Genomic DNA, 16,160 nt, shown 5'->3' on the forward strand with positions numbered 1-16,160 from the left:
ATCACCAATGTATGGGCCTTTTTCCAAAGAGAGTGCAAAGCTGTGATATTCCTCTGTGACGCTCTCAGTGTTCAACGAAATCCCAAACTTGTATCAAGCAGACCAGATTATGAATAGCAATTACATTTGGGTAATTGCTTGAAAAATAAAATAAAATCATTCCTTCTTGAAAGGGTTCAGTTGTCTTTGTAACCACTATCAAGGCAGCATTAATTGCATCTTAATTTCTTTTTTATACTTGTAACTTAGGTCTCCTAACAAAACTGAAGGTTTACGTAACCTGCTCCGTTGAGTAAATCAGGTCTCATTTTTATTTAACAGTGTTATTGAGATGAGAGTTTTGAAACATGCAGCACAGTTTCAGAAGAGGATTAGAATTGTCTGAAGTAATCGGTGGCAGTTTTTTGGGGCTCCTTACCAGAGCTTTAAGCTGCACTTTACCGCAGGCTCCACTGGACACCAGCTTACTCTGGACACCTGAAAGAGGAAAGCCAGGCCCGGACCAGCCCCTTTCACTTCTGTCGGCATCATTCCATTTTACCAGTACAATCTCCGGGTGCCATTTGTGCCAGCCACTACGTCTATGGTCTGAGGAGGCTTCGTGCGTCGCCAGCCGATGGACCCGGCTGTGGCCCTCCCCGGCCCCACACAGGGCTCATGCCACTGCAGAGCCCCCACAAACTCACTGCACCCGTGACTCCCCAGCAAAAGGCATCACACCACACCTCCCACCTCCCCGGTGACTCTGCCATTTAATAACTGTATTTGCATTGATTTAAACTGCAGTGGGAAAGCACTGCGAGACAATAGCAGGTGCCCTGATCCACTAAGATGCTAAATTCATTCCTCTCTTCTGCCCATTCCTTCACGTCTCTTGATGAGCTGAGTTTGGATGATTTAATTTAGTTTATGATAAATCCTTTTGTGCTTTTGTTATGTTAGGGGCTTACTCTCTGGTAGCTGGAATCATTAAAGGATTGACTATTCTCCTCGCCATACAAAATCTCGGTAAGCGAGGCCTAGAGTGACTCAGAGGCGTCTTCTGCTTGTAAATGATAGATGAGTAACCCCAAAATAAGGCTGAACCATGTTTTAGGTGTATGAATGTGTTTTCAGATTCCCCTTCGCATACAGAAATTCAGGGAAACAATGGCCTCAGTAAGGCCTGAAATTGTCTTTATCACTTTACTTCTTTTCTACAGAAGAAAATGAAACAAACTATCAGTACATTCATTCTCAGCCAAACGCACACTGGCTGCCTGAATTACTACAGGCTTATTTTAGAATTTAAGTAGGAGATTGAACAGATTGGAATTAGAAATGTGAAAGCTTCTCTAAGTCACAGGATGAACGCAGTGAATGTGCATTAAAACTATCTCTGAGGGAGAGAACAAATATTTTCTTTGCTCAGTGTGCATATCGTTACCAGGGCAGATGAAAATAGCCACATGAGGTTGCTCAGCAATGCGCTCCCAGCCTCCAAGTCTGGGTAAAAAACAAACAAACAAAAAATAATAGAAATTAAATAAGGTGTTGCATGCAGTCAGGCATATCTAAAATTGAGCATGCATGGAAAAGCAAAATATATAATTAGGACTGAGGAGACAGCCCCAGATGAGTTTGGTGACGGGTGTTTGTGCTGTGCAAGAGACTGGGACGGGGGGCTGCAGATGGAGCAGCTCCCCCTCATGCCACCCTGTGCGTTCCCACCCTGAGCCTGGAAAACTGCTGTAACCTCACCCGCTGCTGGGAACACCAGTAATTTCTAGAGCTGCCTTCCATCCATCCATCCATCCATCCATCCATCCATCCATCCATCCATCCGCTCCTGTGGCTGGGAAGCTTGTGCAAAGCCCTCAGGCCGATGTACATTGCCCCAGGCACGTGGAGCTGTGGGGATGGGGCGAGTTGCCCGGAGCGGGGCTCTGCCAGCGCCGGGGCCAAACCCGCCGACATGTCCTCGGGGTGCACCTGACCGGGCTGCCAGCACTGCAGCGATTCCACACACAACTGAACACAGCTGCAGTCCGTGCTGTCCAGAATACACACTATGGACTGCCGTCTTACCTGCTTCCAACGACCCATTCAGCAGGAAAAGCCCAGCAGAGGGTAACAACAACCTCGATAACCAGGATAACCAGGCTCCTCATGTTTTGTTAACAATTCAATCGTTTTTCTTTTTTTTTTTTTCCTACTACTCTTTGTGTTACCAATACCTAAAATGTAACTCCTACAGCTACTCTTTTTCATTAAAATTTGGCCACGACACTTCCTTTGAGGCTTTATTTGGTCCTAGAGAACGTAACTTGTGTTCCACGTGTCCCAAGGATTGTCGCTAACACTGATTTATGACTTCATTTCCCTTTTTTGTCTACTATAGTTATATTTTTAAAGTTCCAGTGGCACATTTTTGAGAATAAATTTCTGTTAAACCCATTCTGCACAAAGTATTGCACTTCTTATTGACTGCAATACCCCACATTGTTTTAAAAGTCCTGAAGATTTTACAGTATGAGGGTGCCCTTGGAATCAGCTAAAATCATTATTACTAACAATTCTTCCACATTTTTTTCTCTAAGTTCTCAATACATATTCATAGCACAGTGATTTCTGGGTTCATAAAAGAGCAAATTACAGCTTATCTCCCAAATGATTGCAAAGCTCTTCTTAACGTGCACAGGCGGAAAACACAGGAGGAATGTGGAAGTACGCATCAGTGAGGCTGTTCCGTGGGAAAAATAAGAGAGGATGTAAAGGAACCCATGCACTCACCTACAAAATTCTCCCTATTTTTCACAGGGATGACACAGCCAGACTCACAGGATTGCATTAACAAGGACATAAGGATGACAATGTGTTGGTTCATCAGGACAATAATCTCAGTAAAAGTCAAAGCAAGTTTAAAGCCCCATGTGCTCCTGTGTGAAAGTCAGATCGTTGTGCAGACACTTACCATAAAGGGATACGGGACACGTCAAGTCCATCGCTACCACGTCTTGCGGTGTGTTTCCATGACACGAAAATCTCTGCTGGCTTTGTTGTGTCATGCTGAATAAACACCGTCTCTCCGGCACCTCAGTGATTCTGCCAAGTGTTGGCGGCAGCAGGAGCAATGGGTATTTGTTGTCCCAAACAAAAACTGGAAGCACATCATCAGGGATGGTGGGTTAGTAGCTACGGGTCGGAAATGATACCTGCCCTGAAGGTACAATGATTTCGTCTCTATGCCTTGCTGCTTAGGCGATTTTTTAGTATTGAACAGTGTACAAAATCTCTAAAGAGTAAAAGCTGTCTGAAGCGCGCAAGTGAACTCTATCTGCTTAATATAAAACTGAGTAACATTTTGCCAAAGGAGGATTCTAATTCAGACCACATTACTGAAAGAGATGAAGAAAACAAAAAAAAAGAGGATAAGCATAAACCATGGAACAAAACTAATGTTAGAGATTTGCAGAAGAATCAAAGCTGCTTCAACCTTCAATGGAGCTTAAAACCATGAAAAGTCAGATTTGCTTTTGCGTAAAGAAATCCCCATAATCCAATATACACTTTAACTCTGACTCAGTCCGTGCAGCAGAGCTATGGACGCCAGTTGCACATTCTGACCAAAGCATGTCAATAAAAGAGCCTCTGGTAAATGGGCTGAAGAATGTGAAGGGAAAATCACTGCAATAATTGTGTAAGAACAACATCGTAAGAAAGTAGCTGAACGAAGAAGACAGCAGCCCTATGGACTCATACACACACAGTCTGTGCCTGGAGAGAAAAGTTTAAAAAAGGAAAAAAAAGGAAGGAAGAAAGGAGGCAAGGAAGGGAAGGAAGGGAAGGAAGGGTGAGTATGAGGACACTTAGTCATTTAGAGGATCAAAACTGTTTTAAGAGAGCATAGGTACTTGTTTTCACAAAGCTTTCACGAGATTTTGGGGAAATCCTCCACACAATTTCAGACCTGGACTAGGTAACTGTGCACATTGTTATAATACAACATCATCTGTAAATATGATGCCAAACAGAGGCAGTAAAATATTTGTCAAAAATTGAAAGAGTCAAGAAAAATGTGAGAAAATCCCTGCACTTGCACTTCCTTTTCTCCGAAGGTAAAGTCATCCCAGATCCTCTTTCCCATGCATCAGCCTCTCACAGGGGATGAGTGGGACTCCCCTGAGCTGACAGTTTATTTACCCTTGAGGGCAAGGGTAGCGCGGCTGCACGCACTGCTGCCCCAGGATCTCACCCCTTCCCAGAATATTTACATGGCTGTCAAAACATTCCAGTTATTCCCTTAATTGAGTGGGAGATGAAGGTGCCAGATAGAGAAGCCAACTAAATCAATGAAAAATATTATTTTAACAGAAATAAGGAACTAAAATTGAAAAAGAAAACGTAATAGAACAACTTAAGAAAATATCCACCAGTATCTGGAGCAGTGGGCAGATGAACGGGCATGTTGCAAAACGCGGCCTACTTAAAATCAGAATTATGTGAAGGTAATTTTACCTTTCCTAAATACATTATTTCTGTACAGAGTTCTCAGTCTGGGAAATCTCAAAAGTAAACAGATGTTCCAAAGGGGCTGGGGGGGAGAGAATACTGCGACAGACAACAGTAATAAACACCAATTTATACACGGGTTTCTCCATATTTATACATTACACGTTTATGTATTCTCTTAAACAGAAAGCAGTCAAGCTGGTAGACAGAAACAGCAGGGTCACAAATTCTAAATTAAAAGTAGCTAACAGAAACGAGCTTTGATCTTGTACAGATTTGAGAGCAGTTCAGGGTAATGCAATATACATACCACAGAAATTCCCCTGATACCCAGACTGGCACATGGATTTACAGCTATCAGCGTTCAAATAGCCTTCATGATAGCACTTTTTCCTATGGCAGCATATTCTTTGGTTTGTCCATGTCTGGGGAGGTGCTGTGAAGATTAAACCTATTTGAATAAAAGAATAAGTATTTATTTATACTTAAATGTGTATTCACATTGTCAGAATCATTTATAGACAGGTTGTGTTGATTTTTCAGTTGCTAACTCAACCAGACAGTTGCTTTGGGAGTTCACTGTAATTAGCTTTTATGAATCTATCATTATTCACAGACCATCTTGGAACAAATGAACAAAAGTATTTTTATGCACTCATATTGTTGAGTACTAAAAATATGGCAGCTTGCGTACAATTTCATGCGACTTAGGAAAACCTATGGATTTTAAAATATTATTCCGCTACAGTAACTTGTCAACTTCCATAAGTGAAAGTAATTACGATAATTGTTATTTTTTAATCTTACTTATGCAATGCTCTTCGCCTCTAACTACAAAAGAGTAGTGGCAGTTACGGTGATAAAAATGGCATTGTACTAGCTTGTCACAAAGTGGTTATCCAAAGAGATAATATTTAGTACCATTGTTCCATCAGCCAACATGGCATTGATCCGTCTCCACAGCCACGGGTGTAGTAATCACAGGTTCAATTCTTCTTGTCTCCCCCATTGCAAAGACCTTTCGTACTCTGATTAGTTCGTTTGCTCTCACTTCCACGTTGACGAAGTTAATGACAAAGCAGCGCCCGTTGATTGCAGCGACGCAGAGGTACGAATCGCAAAGGTTTCCTGTTTCTCAAAAGCGAGGCGCACTAGCAAATATTTAACTGCCAAGCAATTTTAAATATTTCATCCCATGTCTATAGATTTACTGAAAGTACAGTAATCCCACTTGGAAACAATTACAATTACTCACTGCAGTGCCCACACGTTGCTCGGCACAAGTCCGGCTGTATTTGCGGGCAATTGACTTGATGCATTCCAGCACAGAAGGGCTCGTCAGAATTTCTGCAAAGCTCTGTAATATAACTTTGTTTCAGAAGTATTTGTATTTACTGAGTAAGTACACCCTCTTCCTTATGGGTAATTTTCACTCCAGTGGTCATTACTGAATATTCTTCCTGAAGTTCTTCCCAGGGAGGACCAGGCACAGAGCAAGGATCTGGACCAATTTCCAACAGTACAGCACCAGCCAAGAGCTCTGCAGCCAAATTAGCGATGATGAGTGCCGGGCAGGGCTGGAACCCACGGTGCCAGGGCAGCACCACATCTGTTTTTGTGCTCTCCTGAGGACCCCGCGTTCAGAGTTGCTGAAATACGGAAACCAGCAGCAGCTGCGTAATCAGTTTATGTGAAATAATTTGGAAATTATTAAGTCAGAGATTCAACGAGACGGTATCAAAAGAAAGCGACTAAACCCTTCTCCAATTTCTAATCATGTAACACCGCATTTGGACCTCTGCGTCTAAATTACAGTGTTATGGGTCTTACTAGCACTTTTTTAAGAGATGTGCAAAGTCATAGCAGCCTTGGGCTCTAGTCACTCCAAATTTGTGTTTGCAACTACTAATTCATTAATTCTCCCCCGATCTCCCAGGTTCCATTGCCACAGACCGCAGCCAGAGAGGCTGCCAGAAGAAACAGCGACTGGCCTCATGGGACACAACGTCAAAGCAGCACGCGAAGCTCACGCTGTTCCTGCCCTCTTAGAACAGGGGCAGGTTTTGGCCACGGCAACCAAGGCAGTATACGCAATTTGACCAAGTGCCCCAAGTTAACTATTCACCAAACGGATTATTTCTTTGGGTAGTCAAAGGGCTGCGGGACACAGAGACCTGTGTATCTCTTCAGCTGCTAAGAGTTGAGAATTATAAATCTCGAGCTTTTTTTTTTTTTCTTGCATTCAATATGCAAACCTTACATACTCTAGTTTCACGTAAGGAATTTGCTAGAAATACCTTGGATACATTTTCTCAGGCAAAAGAAAAGGATGTCATGTAATAATGGTACCTGAACAGTCTGCATAATCCCAACCTCCATCACACACGTGCGTGTACTTACAGTGATTAAGGGCAGACAGCTCTTACACTTTAAAGGACATTCTATTAGAAAACAAAAGAACAAACTCTGGAACTCAGCTAATATAGATAATACTGCACAAGGATTGGGTTTGGGTTGCTTTAAAGGTAGGGAAATAATAGGATATTGGTACCCTGCTCAATTAAGGTAAGCCATCGATGTGTATTTGTTAAATAAAGATAACCCAAATGACCATGAGAAGCACTGAATAAAAGAGCATAACCCATACCAGAGAAAAAAATTAGTGATCCTGTTTTGCCTGAAAATGACCAGCAAATTAAAACGTTAATTAAAAAAAAAAAAGGAAAGAAAGTCTAGTACTGAAAACAATAGCCACTTAGGGCTGGCCAAACAGACCCGACTTAACATGATATTTGACAATTTCTGACAGTGAATATTTATTTTAACAGAAAAGCACTACCTATAGTATAATTCATGAAAAAGAAACACACAAAGTTGATCGAACAGTTTACATCAGACATTTTTTCCAAATATAAACCCAAACCCATAATAATTAGGGACACTATAATAAATTATTTCTGGGCTATGACATTCTAGTATGTTCATTCAGTAAGATCAAAGGAAATTATAGATATAAACGGTCTTATTATTTGCTCTTACAATAGTTTCAGTCATTACATTTTGCTATCACAAGAGAAAAGGAAAGATTTTTCCTGTATATAGTATACATACTAAAAGCACATTTGTATAAAAAATTATCCAGAAACGATACCTAATCAATCTTTATATTGTAAAAAAAGCTGTAATTCAGATGACAATTTCAAATTACTTCTTGTGTTAAAATATTATCAGGAGATTTTCAGAAAAACTCAGCCCTCAACAATTCCCACTGACAACAATGAGAGCTCAACACAGGCTTTGGCAGGAATAATGTGAGGACTAATTGTGTTGAGTCGTATCTAAGTAAAGAATAATCATAAATACTAAAGCAGATAAGGACAGACCTTGTTGTTTTGATGGCACTGCACAGTTAATAACACAGGAAAAACTCTACCCACACAGCTTGGGTTGATTCATCTTTTCCTCCCTCTATTATGAATCAGATTCTTTATTATCTTTTTATTGAATGAAAACCTGACTACAGCGCAGTCAGTGGGAGTTTTGCCATTGACGTCAGTGAGGCCAACTCTCGATTACCTCACCAACTAATACTGAAAATACCATTGTGCATTTAAACCTTAACCATAGCTTAACTACATTTTTTTGAAGAAAAGACCTGTTGCAAAGAGGAGAGAGGGACGCGTCCCTGCTTCATATACCTCAGGCGTTAATGTTCAGATGACTTAAAGCAGAGACTGGGGCCGGCTTTTCTGCTGTCGCTGATGGTGCTTAGGAGGCCTTAACATCGTAGATTTCATTTCATAGGCGTTAACAACACTTGCCCTTTTTTAAAAACAGTTACCTTGAACACAGTTCTTGAAATGAACAATAAGGCTATAGACATGGAAGAGAGTTTTAGGCAACATTTTTACAGGCAGGTATTTCTTACTGCAAAGTCCACCTTCACGCCACCTGGATCACGCTTAGGACACGGGTCTCCTGTGACAGGCTGCATAGCTTTCAAATCTATACTACTCCTCCACAAAAACAAGACATAAAAATTAATTTTTATGTATACATGTTTGTTAATCCATTTATAACCTATTGGAACAGAAATAGAAGGTTGAGATGAAAATAAACTGAATTGTAACGGCTTCACCATCTAATAAAACAAATCCCAACTGCCAAGACAGGCAATGTACATTTAAAATATGAGAAGTGAAAACACCTTCAAGAAAGTAAACTTCTGGACATGAGCCAAGCGCCACATTTTTCAGAGAACATCTCCAAAACTGCCTCACTTCTCCCACTGGTCTCACAGAACCCCACGTTTTGTGGGATTTCAGCCTTTTGGATGGAAAATTCTCCACTGTGCTGCAGGAAGGCACACAACTTGCAATTTTCTAGCCAACCTGTCTCCCTGCATGAACAACCTTGGTTTTCATTCTGAACCGAAATACAGCCAAGCTTTCAAAACCATTTTTGGGTTGTTTTTTTTTCTGTTCAGGTGTACTCATGAGCTGGGCTGACTGGAGAATGGAGCAACGCAGGCCCTCAATGGGGCAACGCAGGCCCTCAATGGGGAGAACCCAAATCACTTAGCGCCGTCTCTTACTCTCTCTGCTGCTGCCCTCTGTTGTGTTTTCTGTCTTCTAAGTGACACCCTATGGGATATCTAAGTTCACAGCCCAGTTTTACCTCCATAAAGGTCTGTAAATGCCAATAGCAGAATTCGTGAGGGACTGATCTGCTGGGTGATGGGGGAAAGTCACTTTCTTCTCAATAAAACACTAATGCCATTGCTCATTTTGTAAGAACAGACAGTTAAAATCTTACAAGAAATCTACAAGTAACATTAACAATTAAACCATCCGTCCCAATATCTTCTACAAGCAGCAAAGCAATAACTGCATATTGTCCAATATGCAGGCTACAGTATCCCAAACGGTCCCCGTGCCTCCCAGAGTTCAGAGCTGACACACTACACCCTGGAAATCTGTCTGTGACACACACATCACACCCAGCTACACCGGCACGACGCCGTCACTGCCTGTCGCAGCGTCACGCATCACGGAACAGCGTGTCGGGGAACAGCAAAGGGCAGCCTTGCGAACCGGGGTTAACAGGCAGCGTGGCTTCACTGGATGTTTCCATCAAATGTTTTCACCCAAATCTTTGTGAATAACGTGCAGGCAGCAATGCCAGCTCACAGGCAAACTGGGAAATATCTTCCCCTGAGCCCATAGTCACTGCTGCAATAAACAGCCACTAAACATCTGTCTGCCCTTAATATTTTCTTTCTCTAGGCAACTGTCCCTATGATAAAGATGTCTCCAATACACACATGTGCCTGCAGGAGCCACTTCACTTTTTCCTATTCACAGACACGGAGAAATGAAAAACTAAATTTGATCGGGTCTGTCTGTGAGAGTTCAGGGCCCTGGGCTGGAAACCACTGGAGGCTGGGGGGGCTCCTGGCAAAACATCACTGCGTGTTTGCCCCATGCCTACATTCTGCCCTCAACGTGCTATCGGCCATGGCTACGGAGAGGACACTGGGCTAGGTGCACCTCTGGTCTGAATCAATCCGAGTACAGTTATTTCTCATGTCAAGTGACACTTAGCATACTCAGCTTCATTGAGTCATTAGCACGGAGCCACCGCGACGGTGGTAAGTCCTGGATACAATTTCAGACAACAAACTGGTTCTGAAACTCCCAGGGAAATTATTAGTCACAACAGCACAGGAGATACAGATCTTCTGGAGCAATTCCTGCCACTTTGAGAATTCTTTAAAATGTCAGACACCAGCTTTTTATTTCACCATTTCACATTATTTTTATATAAATGCTAAGCTGTTGAGATATTACTTCACGTGTTATTCTTCTGTAGCACCTTGACAGTATCTCAGCAGCGGATTCTTGAAACCAGGTTAGTTTTGTGCTCCTAATTGAGCTCTAAGTCAGTAACAGGTACAAATTACAGAGTTTTTTCCACTTGTCTAAGGTAAAGGCTTATTAAAAATATACTTACGAGGATAACTTAAATTTATTACCTGACAGGTCCTTAGAGGTCCTGTATATGCTGTGGTTAAGTCAATAAAGTATGCCAATACATCACCTTTTTTCACCACTGGTGTACACCTTACACATGCAAGTCAAATATTTAGTGTTTGAATTATATCAGTTAGACACCAAAAGGGAAAAACTGCAGGAGCAGCAGCTGAGAACAAAGCTAGAATCTAAGCTGACACCCCTGAAAATGCAGTTCCTGGGCTTTAAAAGTCACTTGGCCCAACCCCGAGCTCTGTAAAGCACTGATATTTCAACAGTTTAGTCTCCTATTTGAAAAATAAATATTCTCATTAGAACACATTTTCCAGTGATGTAGCTGCTGTTAGAAAACAAGAAGGACATGGACCTATTTGGAGCAGGTCCAGAGGAGTGCCACAAAGATGATCAAAGGGCTGGAGTCCCTCTGCTGTGAGGACAGGCTGAGAGAGCTGGGGTTGTTCAGCCTGGAGAAGAGAAGGCTCTGCGGAGACCTGATAGCGGCCTTCCAGTACCTGAAGGGGGCCTACAAGAAAGCTGGGGAGGGGCTGTTTGCAAGGGCATGTTGCGATAGGACGATGGGCAATGGTTTTAAACTAGAGCAGGGCAGGTTTAGATTAGACATTAGGAAGAAGTTCTTTACACTGAGGGTGGTGAGACACTGGCACAGGTTGCCCAGAGAGGTGATGGAGGCCCCGTCCCTGGAGACATTCAAGGCCAGGCTTGATGAGGCTCTGAGCAACCTGATCTAGCTGGAAAAGTCCCTGCTTACTGCAGGGGGGTTGGACTACATGACCTTTAAAGTCAACCCAGCACATTCTATGATTCTATGATTTGTGAATATAGAGACAGCCAGATTCCTTATTTCTCCCTTTCTCACCTCAGTAAATTTGCCATCACTGGGATAAAGTATGAAAAGCTGCTAGAACAGAAAATTCTCTTCTGATTACATACATAAAAAGGTATCTTAATTCATCCAAAGTTAACTTTTAAGGCTTTCATAAAAGCCTGGAACTATGGTCTTTTCTATTCCAGATGGAAAGTGTTTCATTAGGCTAATCCACCACAAGGCTTTACTTTCCACTCGTAACACATGAAAATGTCGGGTGAAAACCTTTAATCAGGCTCAGGCCAGAGCACTGGTGTAACTGGCTGATGTTGGAGCCACCGGACCGAGTCCTCTTGGCATGTATTTTGCATCTTTTGTATTTAAACCCTACAAAAGCAAGTCAAAGGCAGCCATAAAAACAGACACTGAATACACAAAGGTTAACATATTTAATGATAAAACCTCTGCCTTTCTAAACTAAAAGTTTTTGCCAAGATTGGGGCTGCGCTGTACTGCTCACCTGGGTCTTTGGTTACAGACTGCGTGTGAACAATCCAGAGCCTTCTGACCCATTCGTGAATCCACATCTCGCATACTTTGTCCTTGCCCACACAAGCTACAAAATTAAGGCAAAGACAAGTAATGATTAAGGAAATAGTGCATTTTAGGAACCAGAGGAAATCATGGTTAAATGACCTACATGTAATGTCCACATAGAGGACACAAACAGTTACTGTTCAAGAATTTACAACACTTACTTCATCCCAAATTTTAAAAAGCGGGTGGATTTGCTCTCCCAGCTTAAATAATAAGACAGTACACTTACTATTGGCAACTAAATTATTCTTTGGTTCCACCTTAATGTGATTTCAGAGATTACAGCTCTAAAAATGTTGAACACTGCATGCTTGGTGGATAAAGGACCAGAGCACAATTAACAATTCTAGGGATCTGTCTCTATGGCATGAATCGGACAGTGTCCCGTGTGAGCTCCTAGAAGATGCTTTTACAAAGGCTATCGTTTATCATATTTAGCTCACAAGGATTCCCTGTCTTTACCAGGTGTTAATCTGTTCCATCTGAAGGAGGCAGTCATTATGGGAACATGTCAGAAGAAATATGGTATGCATTATTCTTTCTTACAAATTGTGGCCATTTGGTTTGGGCTTGGCATCAAAAAATAGCATTTTTTACAATTAGAAAGATTTGAAGTCTTTTCTAAATACCCATCATAAGCTACCGATTATACTTACCTCTTCTCAGGCAATGTCAATCATATGTTGATATAATAATCACACACCTTCATGCAAAACGTTGTAATATTTTGAGAGATTAATAAAGGAAAAGTATCTTGACAGAAAAGTACTGCCCTGGAAAAACAGGTATTACATATATTTCTGCAAGGTAAGCAAAAAATAATCTGAATAGCTAATAAGCACCTTCGACAAGAAGACTAAAACAGTCCTACATACTAAATTTTCAAGGAACATCTTTATTTAAACCCTTCGGAAGTTTTGCTTGCGAGTTTTCTTCCAGCCCATCACTGAGATGGAGTCAGCCGGGCGCCTTTTCCCAGAAACACTCCAAATGCGCATCTGTGGAGGCTGCCAGCGCTATTGAGAGGCTTAGCACCAGCATGACCTGACTGCAGAAAGACTGAGCTTTACCCAGAAGAAAAAGAAAAACATGGCTTTAATAATATTGATTTTATCCAAAAGCTCAGAGTGCTTCATACAACATTAATTAACTCTCCCAGCAACTCTGTGAGATCACTAGGTATTATTATAATTTTGCAGAGGGCGAAAGAGATCAAAAGCTAAGAGCAGTGTGTCCAGAGCCCAGGAGCAGCTGAAGAGCCAAAAGTGGCACTTGACTGCAAAAAACCACACAGTCAACATGCACATTTAGCTTAAGTGTTAGTGATTTGTTTAGTAGTTTTAAACTACCTTAGAAACCTATCTTCGTAGAATTTCACATGATAAATAATATAGAAACTTTTGGGCATGACTAGTGTTCTGACATTTTAACAGAGGTTTGTTTTTTTGTCACATCCATTAAAACACTTGCACAATCCCGTTGATGAGTACGTTTCTTGGGTTTCTCGCTCAAGCTCTCAATTTAGGAACTGAATATGACCTGTAACAGGAGAACAGCTAAAGGCCTTAATCCCGCAAAAACTTTTGTATGGGAATAGTTTCACTGAAGTTAGCTGGACTGACTGAATAGCCCAGCTGACTACTGCAAGGAAAATGGCCAATTTCAATAGGGACAGGCACCACTTTCATTTGTAAACCGGAATCTACCCAAATTTCCTGTTTTGGGACACTCAAAAAACTCAACCTTTCTTGAGACAGATGAATTTTGCATGCTGTGTAGACAGCGCTTACCCTTCCTCTGTGCAATTGTATGGAAAAGACAAAAGGTAGTGCAAAATGTTGGGAAAAGTGAATGAGGAAGATGGACTTACACAGATGGTGTAAGTGATGAGCAGATGGACTCACACCTTTTTAGGCTGACGTATTACAGTCTGAAAGTATGCAAAGCCCCTCTGCAAGGAAAAGGCTGGTGGCAAATCTTGGAATTAAGTGAACACTGAAATATTGTTACTGTTGGCAGAACGGGCACATCCAAGCAAATTTCACATTGTTGAATTTCTTATTAATGTTGTTACCTAAATAAGAAACATAGCGAATTGTCCAGCACGGCAGGCCCTTCACCCAGGCAGTCTGTGAAAGCTCAGTGCTCAGATGAAGGGATTTCCTGAACACATATTTAAAACATGCAGGTATGAGCAAAAACAAGAAACCTATATGATGTATTTATATATCATTATGCATAAAAACCTATGCCACAGTTCATTCAATTTCTTTAAATACCGGTTTAAAATATTACTTCCCATGTTATGCAGATCACCCTAGAAGTCTGTTACAGAAGCTGGGGCTCCGTGTTTGTGACTAATACATAAAAATACAGAGTCGCTCTTACGGAATCCGGACGAATCACGTCTGTGCTCCTGAACCAACCCAGATTCTGTTTTTGTCCTCCTTCCTCAAATGTTTTGAGGCTTTTTTAGGGTGCCCATGCTGAAGTACACAGTGGCCAGCCCACTCTGGTGCCATCCTGGCCATCACGCCATTCCTGCAGATGCATCAAAAGAGAGTGTTAACGATTTTGATACAAACACCTAGATACGCATTATCACCGGCGGCTCTCACCTACAAGATAAAGAACAGAAATGAGATGGAACGTAACAGAGTGACCAGCACATACATATACCCACAATAAAGAGCCCCTCAGTCACCTCTCTCTACTGTGCCAGAGCTGAGAACAAGTTTGGTTACAAACAGCACATGCAAAAACTACCAGAGTATTTGTTTTCCTTTGTTCTTCATTTCAGGCGCTATCTCCTCGTGCACAAAACCTGCAAGCAGAGGAACGGGAAAGACAGAGGAGTCCAGGGAGCGCCGTCCCAGCAGCCAAGGGTTTGGGGAGCTGTGAGGGCACGGATGTGTCTCCCCCACCCATCGCGCAGCCTCAGGCTCCACAGCCAGCCCCCTCCTCCAGAGCAGGGTCTAGTCCTGCGTTCGTGATGGCGGGATTGATTTGACACAAAACTGCTGGGGTTTCTTGATACTAAAATTTCACAGGTCGATGGACCCTGCACTTCATCTGTGGCTCGAAATCAGTGCTAGAGAGTGATGCGATTTGTACCAGCTACAAAGGTCAGAGGAACAGCAGCATCCTCACAAGATTTTTATTTTCAAAACTCTTTTTTCCTGCAGGATACAAACTGCCACTGGTTGAGGTGCAGCAGGAGACCTGGCTGACATTCACTGCAGCTTCTATTCCCCAAATCTTCCTTAATTTGCACTTTCCTACTGTCTCAAACTCTAGTTCTTTTTGTTTTCTTTTAGACAATGCCGATCTATGGGACACTAATCCCAAAATACTCCTAATTTTTAAATAACATATTGGAACTTGCAATTATGGCTTACTTATATTTATCACATATAAAATCCTATCTATGTTGCATTCTTACAGTACACACTACTCAAAGAAAGATTCCTGCAGGTAAATGCTGTAACCAAAGATGCTGATCCTAAACGTTAGACTTACACGTTGCATTTGGGGCTACTGACAGCTCCATCCCACCCACTGCAATTTGGATATGGATCCGAGTCCTGAAAACCCGACCCTCCAAACACACCTGGGAATCTTTAGATCTGAGAACAGATTCTGCCTTTGTTTACGATAACACAAATTTGGAACTATTTCACTGAGCCTAGCTCACAAGCCTAACAGGGCAGGATTTGGCCCTTGATTTTTAAAGATGTCTAGGAAAACCTTCTGTCCCTCTGCTGTGTCGCTAATCGTGTGGACAGCACTGAGCACTGGTTACAACTTTCATTTGGAAAAGGCAGGCTTTATGCGTCACAAGCAGGTAAGAAGAGGCAAAAGGCAGGTCTGGGTACTGCTGGGTGACAACAGCGCAGCATCAGACACCAAGCCAACAAGCGCTCAGACCGTAAGAGGAAGAAAAAAAGCAAGAATAGTTCCGTTTACCTAACTGAGAGGCTATTGATGATTTGGAGACATGAAAAAAAACACATTTGAGAGGCGTTTTCTGGGGTAGGGGGTGTAATTTTTGCCGAGCCCGCGTCGGGCAATGCTCTGCCTGAGTGACGGCGCCCCGATTTTTAAGCCCAGAGGAGGTTTTTCTCCCCGAGGACCCCGGCGCGGCCCCTCCAGCCCCAGCAATGCCCAGCGGTAAAACACTGCCCGCGGGCAAAAAAAACCTTGTTCGCCCGCAC

General features: G+C 42.2%; 1 long non-coding RNA gene across 1 annotated transcript; it reads right to left on the reverse strand.

The window, feature by feature from the left end:
• Nucleotides 1-1,025: 1,025 nt before the first annotated feature.
• Nucleotides 1,026-12,284, reverse strand: LOC141741862 (uncharacterized). The gene is made up of 5 exons (XR_012586511.1): nucleotides 11,870-12,284; nucleotides 5,413-6,140; nucleotides 4,802-4,942; nucleotides 2,954-3,139; nucleotides 1,026-1,485 (listed from the first exon to the last, which is right to left on the reverse strand). It is a non-coding gene; the product is annotated as an uncharacterized LOC141741862 (long non-coding RNA).
• Between the last annotated feature and the right edge of the window lie 3,876 nt (nucleotides 12,285-16,160).

This window comes from Larus michahellis, chromosome 4 (genome assembly GCF_964199755.1).
Source record: "Larus michahellis chromosome 4, bLarMic1.1, whole genome shotgun sequence".
NCBI classification, from domain to species: Eukaryota; Metazoa; Chordata; class Aves; order Charadriiformes; family Laridae; genus Larus; species Larus michahellis.